This window comes from Blennius ocellaris, assembly GCF_963422515.1.
Source record: "Blennius ocellaris genome assembly, chromosome: 6".
Lineage (NCBI taxonomy): Eukaryota > Metazoa > Chordata > Actinopteri > Blenniiformes > Blenniidae > Blennius > Blennius ocellaris.
In genome coordinates this window covers 23079569-23100401 of record NC_137655.1, presented here as the reverse complement: position 1 = coordinate 23100401, position 20833 = coordinate 23079569, and the positions used below count along the sequence as shown (strand labels likewise).

General features: G+C 42.6%; 1 protein-coding gene across 1 annotated transcript in view; it reads right to left on the bottom strand.

Annotated features, from left to right (window-relative positions):
* il1rapl1a (interleukin 1 receptor accessory protein-like 1a) overlaps nt 1-20833 on the bottom strand; it is a gene marked incomplete at both ends in the record, with an annotated part of 181130 nt that overhangs the window by 51589 nt on the left and 108708 nt on the right. The gene's annotated exons all lie outside the window — the stretch shown is intronic.

The following is a 20833-nucleotide window of genomic DNA, read 5'->3' as shown; positions in this document are numbered from 1 at the left end:
AGTATCAGATGACAGTGAGTGACCTCCAGTTGGAAAACGTTACCTAAAATACAGATGGATGGACTTTTAAGCATACTGTGCTCTCTTTTTATGAGAACACAGTCCATCACAGTAAATCCTTATATTTATATTCTGTCACAGCTTACAGAATGTTATACTTGCTTTTGTACTTATAGCTCCTAAACGATTACATGATATGTGGAAATTAAAAACAAACAAACAGAAAGTAGAGGAATCTCTCATCAAAATCAATAAAAACTCAAATGAAGTATATAATGAACCACATATTGTGCATTGGAGGACCCTTGTTTAACCACAAGCCTTGCTTAAGGAAGCCATATGCTGTGATCCAGTGGAAGTTGACTGTGAAGTGAAGGGCTAAACTCAAGTCAAACTCTGTTGCTGGAAGCACAAACGAGAACGTTTGTGAGGATCCACACCTTGTTCCAGCGTCGGATCCTCCCTCAGTGACACACCTGTAGGTAATTTACTAATTGATTGCTCCCACCTCTTAAGCCCTGCAGTGAGCTGGATCTGGTGCCAGAAGATTGAGTTCTCACCCGAGTCACCAGCTTGACTCGTGCACTCCACGGCTCCCAGCTCTGAGCGCCCCCGGCTAACCTCCTCTCAGCGCAGTTCTCTGTCCTGCTGTGGTCCTTGTGTGCTCCACGGCTCCTCGCTTTGAGCGTCCTCCTTCACTCCCTTCTTCAGCACAGTGCTTCCCCTTGCTGCATGGCTCCCCCCTCCGAGCATCCTTGGCCAAACATCTCCTAGTGCACCACTCCTCCCTGTTCGGGCCTCTTATCCGTGTGCTCTGCACCCCAGAGTCTCCAATGCCCGTCTCCCAGGTCTTGCAATTTAAATAAACTTTTGTTAATTGCACCTGCTCTGCTTCTGGATTTAGAACACTGCACACTGGTTCCCAGCCATAACAGAATCTTCTGGCCCAAACATGAATCCAGCAGACCTCAACTCAGCGGTGGAAGCCCTCTCCTCCCAGGGGGTGTTACTCGGCCGGCATGACCGCCTGCTACAGGAGCTCGCTGCCTCCATCCAGGACATTCACCAGTGGCTGGTCCAGCAATCTTTCACTACCACACCCGATGCTTCCACGTCACATACCGGCGCCACCCACCCCTCCGGAGGCCTGGGTGACTCTTTCCCCGGCAAGGAGCCCTTTGTTCCCTCACCAGAACCATACGCCGGGGAACTGGGCTCCTGTGATCAGTTCCTGCTGAAGTGCCGCCTCGTCTTCGACCTCCAGCCCTCCAAGTATCCCTCGGATCGGGCCAAGATCACCGACATCACCAACCTTCTGTGAGGGAAGGCGGCTCGGTGGGTGATGGCACTCTGGAACCATGACTCCCCGGTAATTCAAACCTGGGCCCACTTTACCCGGGAGCTGAAGAACACATTCGACCAACCAGTGAAAGGAGGGGAGGCATCGCAGCGGTTTCTCTCACTTTCCCAGGGCACCATGTCAGCGGCCGACCCACTCTGTTGAGTTACGGATCCTGGTGTATGAGTGTGGGTGGCAGGACAAGGCTCTCTGGGGAATATACATCCAGGGTCTCTCGGAGAGACTCAAGGACCAACTGGCTACCCGGGATGAACACTCCTCCCTCGACAAGCTCATTTCCCTCTCCATCTGCGTGAACAACTGGCTGCGGGAGAGGCAACGGGTCCCTGCCGGACTCTCCTCCTCCCAGCCGCCTCCCATGTCCTCGACCTTCCCACTGGGTTCCGGAGCTCCCGACGAGTCAGCAGACGAGCCAATGCAGCTAGGGTGGGCCTGTCTTGACCCCCAAGAATGACGGCGGAGCATCCAGAACCAGGCGAAGCTAGACATCTTCAGAACTCCTGCCCGAGCCTACCAAAAAGATGTCAGTGACCGGGAAACCTCTGATGAACCAGATCTCTCGTATCCCGGGTTCCACTGCCCGGATGAAGGTGCCCCACTGGGATCAACACTCTTTGACCCTTCCAGCACTGGTGGACTCTGGAGTTGACGACAACTTCGTGGATGCCGGGGTGGCGGGCCAGCTCGCACTGCCACTGGAACTCCTGCCTTCTCCCCAAAGCGTCAACGCCCTGGAGGGCCGACTGATTTGTGGGAGATGAAGACTCACAAATGCACCGGTGGTGTTCCAGACATTCATGAATGATGTCCTCCGGGACATGCTTAACAAGTTTGTTTTTGTTTACTTGGACGACATCATAGCTTTCTCCCGCTCACTGGAGGAGCACCAGGAACACGTCCACCTGGTCCTCCAACGCCTCCTGGAAAACCGGCTGTATGTCTAGCCAGAAAAATTTGAATTCCATGCAACCTCCGTGCAGTACCTCAGCTTCACCATTGCACCGGGGCAACTCCATCCGGACCCGGCCAAGGTTCAAGCTGTTGCAGGGTGGCCCCTCCCCATGACCCAGAAGGAGCTGTTGAGAGTCTGAGATTCGCCAACTTTTACCGCCGATTCATCAGGGACTACAGTAGGGTGGCTTGTCCCCTAATGCAACTGACCTCCACCAACGTTCCCTTACGATGGTCTGAGGAAGCAGCTGCAGCATTCATCCGGCTGAAAACCCTCTTCACCAGCACTCCTGTTCTGCTTCATCCAGACCCCAATGACATCCTGGCTTCCACAAGCTCCCCCCTGTGCCTACTTCTCCCGCAGGCTCTCTCTGGCCAAGAGAAACTATGACATGGGGAACCGGGAACTGCTTCGTGGTGGTGTGGGCTCTGCAGGAATGGAAACACTAGTTGGAGGGCGCTACTGTACCGTTCATCATATGGACAGACCATAAGAAGTTGGAGTACCTTTGCTCGGCCCGCAGACTCAACTCCCATCAGGCGCGCTGGTCCCTCTTCCTGAGTAGGTTCAACTACACTCTGTCCTTCCGACCTGGATCCCGGAACATCAAACCGGATGCCCTGTCTCGGCTCCACTCCTCCCCTTCCTCCTCCAAGTTGCTGGATCTCATCATCCCAACATCATTTTGTTAATTGCACCTGCTCTGCCTCCTGGTCTGCTTCTGGGTTCAGCACACCGGCTCCCAGCCGTAACAAAATTCTCACAACAAGCAGCTTCTAGCAGCACCCACCGGCGCTGGGCAGATGGTTGAGTGCTCCACAAGTATCAAAAAGAAAAAAACCCAAAACAAATCACAAAAACACACACACACACACACACACACACACACACACACACACACACACACACACACACACACACACACACACACACACACACACACACACACACACACACACACACACACACACACACACACACACACACACACACACAGACATCTTCTGGAAATGTTAAGTGGGAGATGGAGCCTGGTGGTCATCATTAGACTTGGAGGAGTGTCTGATGATATTGTTCAGAATATTGATTCACTAGGAAATGTTGACACAGCATGTCTGACTCAAATGCTAATTCCAAGTGGATTATTAGTTCTAATGGCTTTTCTTGTGTATATCAGTGAATCCATACTTTATGCATGCTGCGTCACACTTGTGACTTCTACCTGTCCAGGAGTGCTTGTCGTTTTTGCAGCTGAGCTGTTTGCCTGACTAGCAGATACTTTCCTTTTTCTCTTCAAAAGTGTTTCGTCGAATACCGACTGAATGCAAGTTCTGAAACTAAGCTTGGAAAGACTGGAGCTTTTTGCACAGTGACTGTACAGGTCAGGGCTAAAAAAAGGCTCACATATGCTCGACGTACACACAAAACTGAAGCCTTGTGTTGGAACGAGTTGCCAACATACTTTAACCGAGAAGAAAGGAGTTCTTTTTTTTGGAACAGAAGAGGAAAAAAGAAAGTCAAAGATAACTAGTATTGATATGTTGCAGGCCCCGGTGGTCTGTGAGGCTGTTAAACCCCCTGAGGTGTGACACAGTCACTTCCTAAGAGCTCCTGCTATTTGCCTTAAATCTCAACATTAGCACTTCAGCTCGGTCGCCTCGCACAAAAAGGCTGATCGGGCATTTTTTTGCGTGAAGCTTTCATGAACTACCTTTACCAAGCATGATTTCTGACTTGTGAGGTTTAAAGCTGTAGATGTCAGAAAAGTGGGCGCGGTGAAAACTGGCTGGTGGCAGCCAAGCGTCCATAGCGATGTCGTGTTTTGATCCTGCGATTCTTCCTATCGTTGTGAAGCAGAATTCATCAAGCGTTGGATTGTTCACCCGCTAATAGAGAATGTGAGTGGGGTTAGCTTTGTCCTCCTGAGGATGCGTTGTGACAATAACTGTGATTTACTGATGACATGTTGAAGACACGAATGACTTCTGCTCTCCAATACCTTAGGCCTCGCTTACACAACATTTTCAAGTGAAAATACAAAACTTCCTTTGAGTTTTGGGTGTCTGAAACACGGTGCTCGGAGAAGGCAACTTTTTGAAAACTGCTCCCAAGGTGGATCCTTTTGAGAACAATCTGCCTCTATGGGAAAGGCAACTTTTTGAAACGCTGCTGTTGTGCATGCGCAACACGGCTCATGTAAATAGTCCTTCTGCACAACAATGTTTGCCTCCAGAGTGTCATGACTCCTGGAACATGGTCGTTTAATAGCCGTCATAACAATCCAACTTGGTCATCTGTGAACACGTCTGTGTACCATTGTTAATGTTTATGGCATATTGTTCTCAGTGCACATGCAAGTAGTTTCATTACAAAAAATAACCAACAGCACCTACTAGTGGCTCTAAGTGAAAACTGGAAAACTAGGCATTTTGAAACCAAGTCGTGTAAACGGGGGCTTTGTTTACTGAACCCCCCCCCCAAAAAAACAAACAAAAAAAAAACACATGCACACACAATTCTTTGTTTTGTGAAATTTAACATTTTTCTGTAGTCTTCCTAATTTATTTAATTTATTGTACCTTCACTACTACCACCTTTAGACTCCAAAGGAAAACCAAGACATTGTGATAAAGTTCACAAATAAGGTGTCAAAGTGACATCTTGCTGGATCTTTGATCAAATGTTTTCTAAAATGTCATAAATACTGCAACAAAAACATAGTAATCTAAACTGGGATGAACAACATCTCAAGTATCAGAATCAGAATTGTCTTTATTGTTATTGTAACAGTATGAAGAGAAGCACTGGTGAAACAGACCGTGAGACAGCATCCGCAGTGCATGGAAACACACTTAAAAAGAGAATACAAGCCATAGAAATCTCATCTTGTCTATAAAGGCTGTTTTACACTCTTCTTGACAGTCACAGCTCCTCAGAGTTCTTCTGAGTTCTCTTACATAATGGCGTGAGACAGTGAACTGCAGTTCAGGCTCTGTTCGTGATCTACACACAACACATGCAGGCATCAATCTGCATGAGCACATAACACAATGACATGAGGGAGAACTCAACCGATGATGTCTCACTGTCATGGATCCAGTGGAAAAAAATCACACCGAATGTCAAAATTATTATTATTAATATATATATTTTTAAATGATGTCTTCCTGTTTTGAATTCACAATTAGTCATCATTCACAGTCAAGGGGAAAAAAATAAATAATACATTTCCCAGATGGCATTAAAAGCAAGAAATGATTGATTTGATCACACAAGCTGGAAACCGAATTCACTAGGTGAACAAGGTAGCGATACATGAAGCAGTGCAGAGTCAATCACAACGAACCAAGGAGTGAAGGCTAAAAGAAGCGTGGATTCAAATTAACGTGGAATGATACGAGACGAGTCTGGACTCATCCAGAATGCGATTGGTCTAGTAGACTATGTTAATTCACCAAACGCAGTTTATTAGCGGTGATGAATCTAAGACAGTTGAGAAAACTTGATTCCATTGTCACCGTCGTCTGCCTGAAACATTAAACCCAGATAAGAGAAACCGGGGGAGAAAAGCAGGAGCAGCAAGATGGCTGCCTTTCATCAAAAACCGATCCATACTCCTATTCTCATGTACATATTGAGTCCCCAAGATCAATGTTGGCTCAGCATGGGCTACTTAGCTGGCTGAGTGTTTTTTAAAGACAGCAAGCATGTGTCATTAGCCCATAGGAATGGAGGGGTGAACGGGAGGAAAGGATTGTTAATTTGATACAGTTGTGCCAAGTTAATTCATTATTGAATTTGCCAGATGAGTAATCAGTGTCACCACGTATCTTATCGTGGAAGGGGATCAAGTCTCAGCCAAAAATAGCTAAAACCACATGTAATGGGGAAAAAAACACACCAGTTAAAACAGTGAAAAAAATAAATACCTGACATGACTAGGATTTCTAAAAAAAGAAAAAAAAAAAAAAGACAACTTGAAAATAGAAGAGAAAAAAAAACTAAACAACCCCCCCTAAAACTTACTAAAAAGAGCCCAACATGTAAAAAAACTGCTAAAATGTAAAATGTCAAAATTGTGGGGAAAAAAATGCTGAAAATGAAGGTTGAAATGTCTAAAATTGTTGAAAAAACAGCTAATGTAACAAATCTTCCTAAATCCTAATTGAAAAATCATAAGTCACATTTGCATTACTTTCATTTCTAACTATATCAATACACATTATTGTAAGACAGTAGCAATCAATAATGCTGCGAAATGTTGAAATTATAAATTGTAGAAAAATGTGATTTTGCCATTTTGCACAAATATGATACATGAAGATTAATGTTAGGGCTTCTGTACTTAAATCTTTGTTTTTGTCTTTCAATATGACCTCACAGTAGAATATTTAATTTCCAAAAATTTCCACGGAAGAACATGCATTCTGAATATGAGTAACATAGCATGCCATATATAATGGCTATGTTTCTCATATTTCAAACACTCATGGGCTAAAAACGTGACATTCTGTGCATTTGCCTTCAAGGATATGAAGTAATCGACGTATGCTATCAACATTTAATATTTGCATCACCAGATTTTATTATTAGATATAAAAAAAAAAAATGGATTCTCAACCTTTGACTCTCCTATACCACATCTTTCTTATTCTTTTTTGAATTTTCTGTGACAGATTTCCATTTGTTTGCTAATGCTCTGACATGTTTGAAAACATCCGCCACGGAAACATTGACCATCATGGTGTCACCGTTCCTTTTGAGCTCCATCAAGTCACTTTGTGAAGAATGCAAACAAATGAACACAGAAGCAATACTGTTTCCAGAAGATTGTTCTCATTCAAACTGGCTAATGTATGCAAAACCCTCGTTTGAATACTATGTGTTTGCACGTGATCTCATTCAGGTTAATATCTTCAGCTGTTCTCTTGCGTAATGAATATGCAGTCTGTAATTTAGATCACTTTATAAAGGGGATCAAGTCTCAGCCAAAAGTTAATGCTGACGACAAAATTGGTGTGCAATTAGAGGCTTTGTGGCTAAAACATCAGTGAGGGGAGACATGGCTGTCTCCATTCAGTCGCACATTGACACTTTCTAAAGTAAATCAAAGCCTCAGTTCCAATACAGAATGTTTCACCAACATAAACACAGGTTTTGCACTGCAGTTGAAACTTATTTATCATAATTTATTTTTATTTTATGGAAGACAGCATACTGAGAAATACAAGTCTGCCTCTCCAATCAATTTCCTTCTCTTAGTGGAGTCCAGTCAGCTCTCTTCCAGAGCACACCTCTAATAAATGTTTTTTCATGATATTTCTTTAGGTAACAAGTTTTCTCCTTGACTATAATCCAAATGATGATGAATACATTACCCCCTCAGGCTAAAGTCAAGAGTTAACAGCCTTCCTATATCCTGTCTTTGAAAATCAAGTCGGGGCTATTACATTTCTATGGGTTGCATTCAGTCAGTGGCTTCATTTTATCTGCTGAGGAAAGTAATAAGCTGAAGTCAAAGGAAGTCAAAGAAGCTTCAGATCTGATCTTTAGTATATAAATGTTTATTGGAGGCGATTCAAGAGTGGAGATATACAGTAATATCATATGAACAACTTGTGATGCTACACTGCTTCTTAGGCAGTACTTAGGCCATTTATCATGTATGCAGCTACGTATCTGTAATAATTAACCTGGACATGTTATATGTAAGTATTAACAATATATTATGTACATTTGATCAGTCTGAATTTCCTCCAAACGGGAAGGTCTATGATGCTTTTGTTCAAAGGGGAAGGTGGTCAGCTGGTCAATGCATACGATTATCAGGACAGCTTAGACATTCAATATCATTATTGTGACAGTTATCGCTTTAAAATTGTTTTGAAATGGCTCTGAATTAGAATGTATTGACCATGTGGCATCAACTTCCTGAGAAGTACAATCACAGAGTTCAATCAAATATAATATGCACCAAGAAAAACACCCAAACAAATCAAGCCAGATTTACTGAGATCCTACATAAAGCATGCTAAGCTGCATGCTAATGCCATTAAGCACTTTTGCTTTGGCAGCATAATGTGAGTCATTTACGAAGAAAAACATCATCAGCGAGCTCACACTGAAACATGTGTGTTCAAATCTGCGTTTTAAACGGTTTGCATTCTGTGCGATTTAGAAGACAAGCCCTGTTTTATACAAGTGTAAAGAAAAACGCTACATTGATTGTGTTTTTTATTTGTTTTTACTCAATCCTAAGAGGGTCCCATTTGTAGATCAGATTCAACACGTCTGTGTGTGTAATATCAGTGTTCACATGCGGGGACCCTTTAATTATATCACAGTGTTTTCATGCTGAGCAACAGTATAGAGGCATGCTGGATGTATAAGAATGTCTCGCTGTAGAAAAAAAAAATGAAAAGAGAAAAAAAGATATAGCCACTTGATTTCACTAAGCCTTCTCTAAACTTCAAAATACATTCTCCTCCAGAATGGGAACAGTGGATTTTGTCACCCATCTGTGACGTAGCAATGTACTTGTGTTAAGATAGCACAGCTTCACAGACAGTATGAAGAAGAGGAATGATTAGCATGAAGGGGAAAAGAAATATCCAAACCTAATCTTGAAAGCAGTGTCGGCATTTGTTAGTGATATTTCGAATTTCACAGTCCTGTATGGTAAAATGACAAAAACACCACCAACACATATAATCAAATTATCGCCAGTGTCAAACAAAAACCATAAAATCTCTGAAAAATCACCATAAAATAATAAAAACAGAGAACTGCAGTGAAATAAAAATGCAAATGCAATGCTTTTGGTTTTTCATTTTGGTTGTTTGCACAATAAAACAAATGTAAGCTGTCAGTAATGTGACTATTTTAAATATTTTCAAACTTTAATTTAAATGTGTGAAGACAAGACGAACTATAGCACACAGCGCGGTAAGTGCGCCCCCACAGAAAAACACGTAAAACCCTCAGTTCCAGCTGTACACTTATCGCTTAGTAACCCAAGAAGGGCTTTTTCCCTTTGTTTCAAGAGGGGTAATTATTACTATCGAGGGTAGTTATTAAGGAAAGTAAAGCTGGTACTTAAAATGCCCGTTCCTCCATTGTTTATTACTAATAACACATTTCAGAGGCTGAAGAGAGTAGTTAACACAGGAAGGAAAGAGGCTGGGAGGAGAAAAGAGCAAAAGAGAAGGAATAAATTGCACGGAGAGGTTAAAATAGCTAAAGGAAATGAGTCTGTCTCTCATCCTTCCACCAAGTAAATTACACTTTGAAAGGTTTATCTGTTTTTAATCTCAAGTTTTCATTCATCCCGCACATTCCTGAAACAGTAGCGAGCACGTCAAACAAGAAAACATCAGTTCATTTTTAAATGGCTATAAACTTTCTTTTTTTCCCCCCCAGGCTCGCAACAGCCCCCAAAATACAGCCAATCACAGTCAATCCAACAATGTTTACAGTAATGACAAAATTGAAGATAATTACTCGCCTATGTGTGTATTCATAAAATTATGCAAATCATGCACAATCCACTTGTATACTGCGTCCGCTATGCTGCTTCGCGCCGTATATTTTAATCTACATGCGACGGGCGGAGAAAGACTGGCAGAGGAAGAGAGCGGGAGGAGAGAAAGGGGAAGCAAGAATAGACAAAGACAGAGAAAGTCCATTAACACACTCGTAAATGAGTCTCAGCTATTTACCACATGCTGGGGCTTTCGAATTACTGACTGTGTTCAGGATGCAGATTGCAGATGGCAATTAAAGATGAACCATGTGCAAAGACACAGAGCGATGCGCACATGCACTAATGTAAGCCTGCATACACACTCTCCCTTTAGGCAGTAGTTCAGTGCAGATCTACTGATCTCCATAGCAACATTCACTGCCGTGGGCGATAGTGACATCATGGAGATTGATTGTCATAAAAAAAAAAAAAAGAAGCAAAAAGTGGAGCAAGAAGACGGGAACAGTAATGGAGGTGTTAGCTCAAGTGCAACAGTGCTGCTTATTGCAAGATGAAGCTCTGGCCAGGGGCCAGAGGTCTTCTTTGGTTAACGAAGAACAGACACATACGAAGAGCCTCAGCTGGTCTCTGAACGCTTGAGCAGTAAGTATGGAGGGATCTGCTTATGTAACGTGGAGAAAGAGAGCTACTGTAGATCGCTCTCTGGGGTTTAAATGCTCACTGTGGCCCCCATCCTCTCCGTGTTTATCCCTCCCCCTCCTCCTCTGTCTCCTTATCTTTTTCCTGTCCGACCGCCTCCTCTCAACCCTCTTTTCTTGTCTCTCTTCACACCACTGACTGATCTGCCCCTTTTTCTGCAACTCTTTTACCTCTCACTCGACTCCAAAGCTCGGTGCAGCGCGGTGACTAACTCCACCGTCCAAAATACAGCCAGTTGCCTCGCCGGAAACATCCGAGCTCTGAAGTTTACTTCTGTTTCTCTCTCTCTTTCTCACTCTCTCTCTCTGCACCCTGCCTCGTTTTTTTGGCACTTGTGTTTTTCATTTTTCTGTTACGTAAGACAGACAGAAGTGGAGCAGGCTTCAAAGTGAATGGCAAAGCTGCCTTTTCCCCTGCTCGCTTTGCTGTTCATGCATGTCATTCCAGTGCCAGCTCGCTCCCCCTCCCCCTCCATCTACCACGATCCCCGTCATTATTTTTTTCTCACTTCTTCATCCTCCCTGCATCTTTCCTCATTACTGTACATCTCTTGCCGGCTGTCTTTTGGGTCAATTACTCAATTTTCGTGGCACTTTGTGGGTGTTGTGTGCATTTGGAGCGGCTGTCTTCCCGACGCAGTCCTCTGACCTCACTGTTCCCACTCTGACAAAACAGAGGTGGTGGTGACTGGTAGACAATGTAACGCACGCTTTCTGGAAACAGAGACTCTTAAAACCAGACAGTTCTCATTATGTCTGCCTCCTCCTCCTGTCTGCCCTTGTTGTATGAAATATAGACTGATGCAAGGATGAGTGGGGTGCTCCTTTCCTTTGATTACCTGTCACTGAGCCTGAGTATCAGAGGCAGATGAAGCCAGACAGATATAAAGCAGATTAGTTGCCCTCGTTGGGAGGTAGACCTTATGGACCTGACACACGAAACTCAAATGAAACTCGACTGATCCGACAACTCGCGTTGCCTTACATCATCTAAATAGCACTGGCAAGGCCTGCAGCCGACAGTCAGCTGACAACCACACGGACGTGCATGTGCTGCCAGAGTGTGTGAGAGGAAACTGGCTGTGTTTTTCAAAAAATATGACAGAAGTGCAACCCAAACAACTTATCTAATGTTTTCAACAGCTTTCTGCAACAATATGTGTCATGGTATAGTCTGGAATTTAATTAGCATTTTATTTCTATCAGATCCCTCATATCGAGGTCAATGACACTTTTGATAGGGTGGGTTAATAAAACCTAAGCTTCAAACATTTCCTAAGTGTAAGTAAATACCTCAAATGCGAGATTTGTAACTTTCAAACATCTTTGCAAACACGTGGTTACATTGAGACAACGGGAGTTTTTGGTGTCGTGACATTATTAAAGACTGATTCACATTAAAACTCTTGACCAGAACAGATATAGTTTCCAGTGACTCATTTGTTTGGCCTCCTTGTGAGATTCATGAGCCCTCAGGATTCCTCAAAGTGGAAGTAGAATTAAATAAGCTGAAAAATGACATAATAGTTATGTGACAGTGGTGGAGTAAAGTATTTGCATGAAATTAGTCTTTTAAATCAGCCCACTAGATTTTTTTTAATGACTAAAATAACAAGCTAACTGAGCAGTGTGTTGGGATTTATGGTTGGTTCTTAGCTTTGAAAATTACTGTATGTAATAGATTACTGCAAGTAATAGATTACTGGAAGTAATTTATGAAAATTATTAGAATTATTAATGGAAGTAAACGGTCATTTACTCATTAATAACTCCTAGAGTAATTGAGTAATTATTCAAAAGTTAATAAATTATCAAAAATAATTTCTTGATGAAAAATTATTAATTTGAATTCATTGATTATTTATCAAATAATAATGAAATTGGTGCACCACCAGCTAAATTGGAAATAGCTCATACCAAATATCAGTCTCGTTTGTCAAAAGGTTATTTAAGTTGGCTAATATTCCAGTGAAAAATATAACTATCTTAAATAACAGGGAAGGTCTGAGATTCAAGCACAGCCTGTTACAAACCAGTAAATTGCCAACAATAAATACACAATAATTACCAGGAATCGATCAATTGAGCTGAAGACATTTCTTAACAAAAATGTATTAATTCAGAAATAATTCAGAAATAATTTAACACAATCAAGTAACAAACGTCAAGTAACAAACGTCCTCTAACATGGAGATCTAATCTACTAAACAGCAAACACTATGTACAAAGAAAGAGGGTGTGTGTGTGTGTGTGTGTGTGTGTGTGTGTGTGTGTGTGTGTGTGTGTGTGTGTGTGTGTGTGTGTGTGTGTGTGTGTGTGTGTGTGTGTGTGTGTGTGTGTGTGTGTGTAATGTCCACCAGGTAAACAAAGACGACATGTGCGGGAGTCGATCGGAGCAAGCGGGCTCACCGGCGCAGAATCATTACTGTAGCGCCGGAGATTAACTGGATGTTGAGACATGCAGTCAAACTCAAGTGGCGATACGGATGTATCACGGCGGCACAAGTTGGCTGAGAGCTGAGTTTGACCAAGTTGCATTTCAGACACCCGCTGTGTCCAGGTTGGGTTCGACCAATGATAAGGTTTTTCCAACCTGGGGCGTGCAGCCATCTTAGGTTTGCTGATCCCCCCCCCCCCCCCCCCCGCTGTTCTATTGTTTCCCCATTGTCCTTGCAGCCTGCTGTCTTGGAGAAGAACTGCTTGGGAGAGAAAATGGATTCACAGGGCCCAACAAGTGATTGTATTTACTTTAATGTCACTAACTTTATAATAGTGACCTGTCATGACTGTGCTACAGTCAAATGTCACGACGCTGCAGTCATGCAGATTACAGCAATCATGAAGCTGTCTGAAGTGCACGGGAGAAAGTGTTCAGAAATGATGTGGAAGCAAACTGAAGTGATAATCTCGTCACTTCCTGGATCACAACATGACACAGCCATGTCACATGTCACATTATGCAGACCAACAACCCCTGGCAGAAGAGTACAAATTGAAACTGTGAGAGGTTTGATTCTCTCAGGACAGGTTGAAAGCAAGACTGGGGAAAAACTGCACTGAAAGGGTGAACTGTGTGATTTACAGGACTGGGCAGCTGGTCAGACAGCCTCTCCTGCGCCTGCCTCAGATTCAACATGCTGAATCAGCTGCTGATGATAAAGTCTATTAAAACCAACAATGCTGGACATATCACTAAAACTACAGCTGCTCAAAGATACTGCCTCACTGTCTAATGTCAGCTTGGCGCCTGAGAGAAAAAACACCAGCCTGGTATGAATCAAGAGTCGGTTTACAAAGCTCTCACATCTTTTTACAGCCTCACCGTTTGGGGAAAGTAATTTGAAGGTAGCAGTAAAATAACCACCATATATTATGCAGACTGGCGAGCTGCGTTTCACTGGACTGCATGCAATATGTAGTGATCGCTTCTGTCTCTTTGCTAGATATTTTTCCCATTTCAATCACTTCCTCTCACTTTCTTTCCCGTTAGGCATGTGTAGAAGTGCTGTTGGTTCATTTATCATACTGCATTTTTCCCGCTCTCAGCTCCTGACCCGGTGATTAATGACGGCCATTCACGCTCTTAAACATTCAGCTTTGTTTCGCTGACACACTAGTTACCATAGTGGTCGCTGTGTGTTACTTAATGCTCGATCACGAAGGGACTGAAAGTGCAATGATGAATCTGCAGGGTGACCTTTAAGAGCTTCCTCTGTGTGTTTCCCCCCGCTGATTTAGACGATTAGCAACAGAATATTTATCAACAATATGAAAAGAAAAATGAATAGAAAGTTTTGGATATTCAACTTGATCATTCACGTCAACTTTTTGTTTGTTACTCACATATGTCTAGTATACTGTTTACTTTAATTATTGCGTATTGACACAGTTGTGATGAGGTTGGTAATAATTCCTCACAGCACGTTTGCATCTTCCCTGAGGACATGGGATTTCTTCACTTGCTCAAATATTCTCTCAGTCCAAAGGCATGCTTGTTAGTTGGCAACTATATAGCCGGCAGTGTGATTGTCCGTTTTCATTGTGTGTTGACCCTCATCAACCTCGACTGAATATACATTGCCTGTCACCCAGAGTCAGATGAGATCGGCTTTGTCGCCCCTAAATGGGGTAAAGAGATGGGAATTCTGGCAAAAATTCCCAGATCTGCAGCTGCAACATGGATAGTTGTTTTATGTACACATGAATGCATGCACGATTTCAGTACAGTACAGATCATATATATATATATAACCATACAATGTACAGATGAGCACATCTCTTTTACTTTTAGTTCCATTAAATCTTTTATGACAAATCGTATATATGGTGTAGATAAACTTTTATCCCGTCCAAAAATTTGTTTACAGTGGGAAAATATACACATTAAATTCTCAAGTGTAAAATTGGACCTCTCAAAATATGTATCTATCAGAAGTCCTTTAACAACAGCATTTTTACCAAGCATTGATGAAAATATTCAGAGTTAAAATACATAGATTAAAAAGTCCTCTGTTGGTTGCACTGCTGGTTGTGCAACCGACAGCAGCTCCAGTGGTGCAGCCAACAACTGTAAAGAACACTGTGGGTGTTATTTCAGTCAAAGTGTAAAAATGAATAAACATTTTTTCATGTTAATGTTGGGCAGTGTGGTGTAAAATAATACCTCTTTGAAGAGTTTAATTAACTCAGAAAAATTCAACGCTATGCTTCGTGTTACTTTAACACTCTAGATAGGCACCATATGTAACGTGACTCATCGTTAAAATGAACTATTTACATGTTAAATTAACACAGTGTATCAGAACAATACATAAACAAAAAATGTATGAATAATCCTCAATAAATGCTTCACAGGTGAAACAGACTGTATTAGGTTTCATTTCTGGTGAAAAACATCTGCTATCACAAAATATGCACAGGACATGAAATCATAACGGCATAATGTCACATTTCAGCACAGCTGAAACATCATTTCCCTCAATATGACCCACACTTGTGGATCGGAAATTCAGATAATCCTCAGTGTACAAACATTTTTAGTACTCGTGTATAAATAAAACATATTGTAATATTGGTGTATTTTGTGTCAATTTTGGAAATATCATCAGGTTTCAGGGTAAAATCCTTAAAACTGCTGGTAAATGGTAAAATGGGACAATTTAGATCAGAATTGTACATAAAGGCTTTGGTAAAAATGTTTAAAAAGAACCTAATAAGTGTGCATGACTGTAATCATACCTTCAAAATATTGTCATGTATGTTTGAGCTGAAAGCGAAAATATTAGAGGAACTGATTTTGGGTGTGAATGAGTGTGTGAGGATACCAACTGAAAGAGAGTGAGAGAGACAGAGTACTTTAATGAACTGACTCCACACTGACATTTAGCAACTCTCCAGAGCAATGTCAATTTCAATTTCACCCTTCACCGTGGTAGGGCCACATTTTTGTTATTAGGGCTTGGTGTTGAAGCTTAAAGATATTTTCAGTGTTGTGGCGCTCGGTAGAATCCTCACAACTCTGAGCAAGGATATGAAAAGGCATAGGAAGAACACAAATTATGTTGATTAAAGTATGAGTGAATAAATTCACATTGTAATACTATCCAAAAATATGCATTAGTGCTTAATTTGTGGCTCTTAATTGCAGGTTGGTGTTAAGGCCCTGATAAGCCTTCTGTCTATCAGGGAGCTTGTGCCTATGCAGCAAACAGAGTAATACCACTGATGACCTGTGGGGGCAGTGTTTCACAGAATATCTCATGCTCCACCAACAAAAAGACAATGTAAAGTGGAAGAAAACAGAAATAAGGATTATTTCAGGAAAGACTGTGCAATAGTGTGCGTGGACACAAACATATCTAGAACATTATCTGGTCCAGGAATCGAGACAAATGAAATCACTGCCGTGCAACAATGTTTGAAACAGGAAGCATTATTTGGCCTTTACTCTGAATGTGTCATTGTCTGTCCCAGCCTTTGTTGACAATACAACCTTTCAACCTTAGTTTCTCCCATATCCCCCCCCCCCCGTATCAAGGCAAGTAATACCATGTCGTGCTCATGTGCTGCTATTTGAAGCTGCTCTTGCAGCATCAGAACTCAGAGTCTCTGCAGTGGAATGGGTGGCATCTGGAGGCAGCAGCCGCTGGGACTTCTGGAGAATCTCTGAAGGTTGTCCTATATATACAACCCCCCCCCCCCCCCCCCGCTCACATCCAGCAGAAAAACTTACGTTCATCGCACTTGCACGGTCTTACATGCAAGTGAGCAAAGACCACTGTATGTGAGCGGCACACATAAGTATGTCCTCCATAGGGTAACGTGGCAACCGTATAGAGATCGTACGTTGTAAGCACATACAACTCACTTACCATGTGCGCAACCTACGATGCGCGCAACTGCTCATGGCCAGACATGGTCTGTGGGCCACGTACTTGGGCAACCGTGCGAGTGACGTGTGTTGACGTTCTCCCTACCTGCTCTTGCCACTCCCTCCCCATGTTTTCAGAAAAACGTGGTGGCTGTGGCCTCTCAAAAAAACGTACAGACTAAAAACACGCACGATGGGTTGTGACCGGGGCTTAAACAAGGCCCAACCTCCCCTGACGACTCAACTTCCTGGCTCATCTAGTCAACGTTCACTGTGATGCACCCAATGATGACAAACAGCAGCTTACTTGTCTAAGTAGGTTGAATTACTGATAGCAATATGTTGGTGAAGCAAGTGAACAAACTTGCTTCACCTTGCTGTAATACTATCTTTTTTAAATCTTGCTATGTTGCGACAGCAACATGTGTCTATGTCATTTTAAAATGTCTTTGTAGCATAAGCGATGAGGTATTTCTTTTCTTTACTTCACTTCATGACATCAGGAAAAACCAAAAAAAGCAGGTATGTACGAGACAATTGCTCATCATTTCATCACTTTTCAAGAGGAATGAATTATTGTTTGAATAATCTGTCCATGTCTTCATAAGAGTCGACTCACTCTTTCCACCAATCCTCTGCTGTTGGGCCCCACTCACTGAAATAATGGAGTCTAATTCCTTTCCACAAGGCTGCACCCATCTGCTGGCTTTGGGGGACAGTAAAATCCTCTATCAGTTACAATTATTCCAGGGCTGCCAAGGACTGCGCTGCGAGCGTGTGCGTGACCTCTTCACCCCAAGTAGTGCAGGGGTGTGCGAGTATTGGAGTATTGTGAGCATTTGTGTGTGAAAATGGAGGGTGAGTCACAAAGACAGAGAGAGTGGAGTGCTGTGTATGCGTGAGCTGAATCCCTCAGCCCAGCCCTTTGGGACAACGAATCCATGACAAACCATCCCGGGGGACGCAACAAGTCAGCGAATCTATGCGCTGGTGTGTTTCTCTTTTAAGTTCTGCGCGTGTGCGTAACATGCCACAAACTGTAAGTGTGTACTTTTGTTTTTTTTGTAGCTCCCTCTCACCAGAGCAAATGTGCTCCCAACATTATGAATCATCCTCCTACTATGCAAGAATTAGAAGTGGACTTCACCAACTCACCACTGGGGGACAGCAATAAATCTGGCAAAATATAACTGTGAAAATCCAGCCCAGCCCACACAACCGGTATTTTGTCTCCTTTAGAGGCGACACTGGAAAATGTCAAGTTGTTCAAATGTGATATTTGTGATGCAAAACAGAGATGCTTTCAGCAGCTGCACAGCCGCACATCCCAGAGGACTCCCTAACGCCCTGCAGCACAGGTCTGTGATGATAGCGGCACGTACATGCCGCTTTTTGGTGCTGACATTGAGGTTTAACGTGTAGTCCTGAGTGACAGACAGCTGTGGGATTTTGTCCCTTCAGCAAACAGGGCAAACAGGAACATCTAAGAAGAGAAGACCTGAGGAGAGAAGGCAAAGCCCCCCACAGAGACAAACTCTCTCTCATGTCCTCCCTTTATTCTCCCATCGTCTGTTTCTCTCAACCATCCTTCCCTCTTTCGTCAACATGACCCCTCTGATGCATCTGTGTTTCACTTTGAACTTCCTTCTGATTCAATCCTTTTGACTTTCAACGACATCTTGACGACCTTCTCACTGTAAGTTTACATAAGGTGTGCATTTCTATGATATCAGCCTCTGTGTGTGAGTGTGTGTGTGTGTGTGTGTGTGTGTGTGTATGTGTTGTGTTCAGCTGGCTGTGTTGGTGACTAGCTGAGATCTACACTGTGTGCAACAGCAGAGGAGATAAAGTGAGTTTGTGTTTCCCGGCAGTGTTGCAGATTTATCTCTCTGCTTACAGATCTGATTTTACTGCCCATCCTCTGGCCTCCACCAGATCCTGTGTCTTTTTCTCTCCCTCTCCCTACTTCCCACTCGCCATAAGGGACCAGCCTCTTTCTGTGCACGTTCTGGACGCTATAAATCTGCCACATTGCTCCATAAAGCTGCTTAGGGCATGGCTCAACAAATTTTAAGGAAGAACAGAATAAATAAATAAAGCTAAATAAAAGAGGAACTCTCGTCTTGAGGGAGAAACAACTTTTCAGCACACAAAATGGAGCCTGACTGTAAAATATTTACCTCAGTGTCTCTGTGCTTTAGACACTCGGCTGGGAGTCTGTGGGGGCTCGCTGCACGACATCACACAGACTTTATCTTTCTCTCTCAGGCTGCCTTGCTTACCCATCTTCCATACTCTGGTTTGCTTTGGACTTTCTTTTGCTGATAGTAGCACCATATCAACTCGGAGCAGCTCTTCTGGCTCTAAAGAGCTGCGTGGATCCGCGGATCAATATACTGGTCATGAATTGGGATAAACTGTGTGTGTGTGTGTGTGTGTGTGTGTGTGTGTGTGTGTGTGTGTGTGTGTGTGTGTGTGTGTGTGTGTGTGTGTGTGTGTGTGTGTGTGTGTGTGTGTGTGTGTGAATATATATATATCCCATTTCTCTCTTCCTCACCTATTATTATTATTATTATTATTATTATTATTATTATTATTATTATTATTATTATTATTAGTTGGGATTTCATTCAAACATAGACAATGGGAGAATAAAGGTGATTCACTAGAACACTCACAACTTTGAATGTGCAAACAAAGCAGCTCAACAAAACCACAATTAAGAAATGTGTCATATTTTAGACATTGATGACTCAAGATTTAAGAAATCTAAACACTAATTTAAACACTTGAGATGTTGTAATAAGACAGGGTTTGGAGACACACAACAATACAATGTGAAAACAGGCGTTTAGAAACCTGCATTCAGCACCGTTGATATTGTAATCAATCCAGTAAGACTTGGTGTTTTGGGAAATTGTATAGTATAATTTAGAGGAGTGCAAACTTTGGCCTGTGGGCCAACTGGGGTTTGGGTTAGCAACTGGCCAGCAGCAAGATGTAAAAACATCATAGAAGCGAGCCAGTGCATGAAACTTGTGCTTGACTGCATTGTATTTCTGTGTTTTAACTCTATCTCTAACAAGATGGCTCAGGGATCAATAACTTCTATGAGTCAAGAGCTACTTTAAGTAATAAGAAGTGTACTGACCACTCTGAGTTAACCAAGTTAACAAAGCTAATCAAAGAAATATGTTGCTGCTGGTGACCAACAATGGGAAAGCCAGTCAACCAAGTGAGTATAGGAAACTTCAGTGATATATTTCACCTCTATTGGCTCTAGCACCTTGCTACCCTGAACAGGATGTAAGCGGCATAGAAGATAGATGATGGATGGATGGATGGATGGATGGATGGACGGACATATGTATGTACTTCACACAGTTCCGGGTTGGAACCTGCTGATGAGGTCCTTCAGTGTGGAGTTAACATGTTCTACCTCAGCCTATGTGAGTTGCCTCTGAATATCTCCCACCATGTAAATACATGCTTCTTAGGTTTGACTCTAAATTGAGCTTTTACACCTCTGCAATGGAGTGTTTGTCTCTCTGTGCTTAATGGGCTTCACTCGTGTTGTGTTTTCACCACTTCAGCAGACTCAGGTGGCTTTACACTTCACAGTTTGACTCAGCGTATTGTCAAAACACTTCACCAAGAGGATAGGGCAACACGAATAAATTGATTATGAGTCATACCAGGATAGTATTTTAAAATCCTCTTTACAGATTTGAGACCTCTCCAACTTGAAGACCATCTGCCCATTAACGCAAACAGACACCCCACAGCACTTGTACTTAAACACACAGATGTAACAAAGGGTCGAGGGTGATGCTTTAAATAATTGGTTGACAGTTTCAATGGAGAAACCAACACTTTGCCGAAACTCTCAGTGGAATCCAGATCGAGAACAACGTCACAAATAGCTGAAGGGCCCACATTGTGCAACCTGTTCATGCATGGCTGTGAGTGG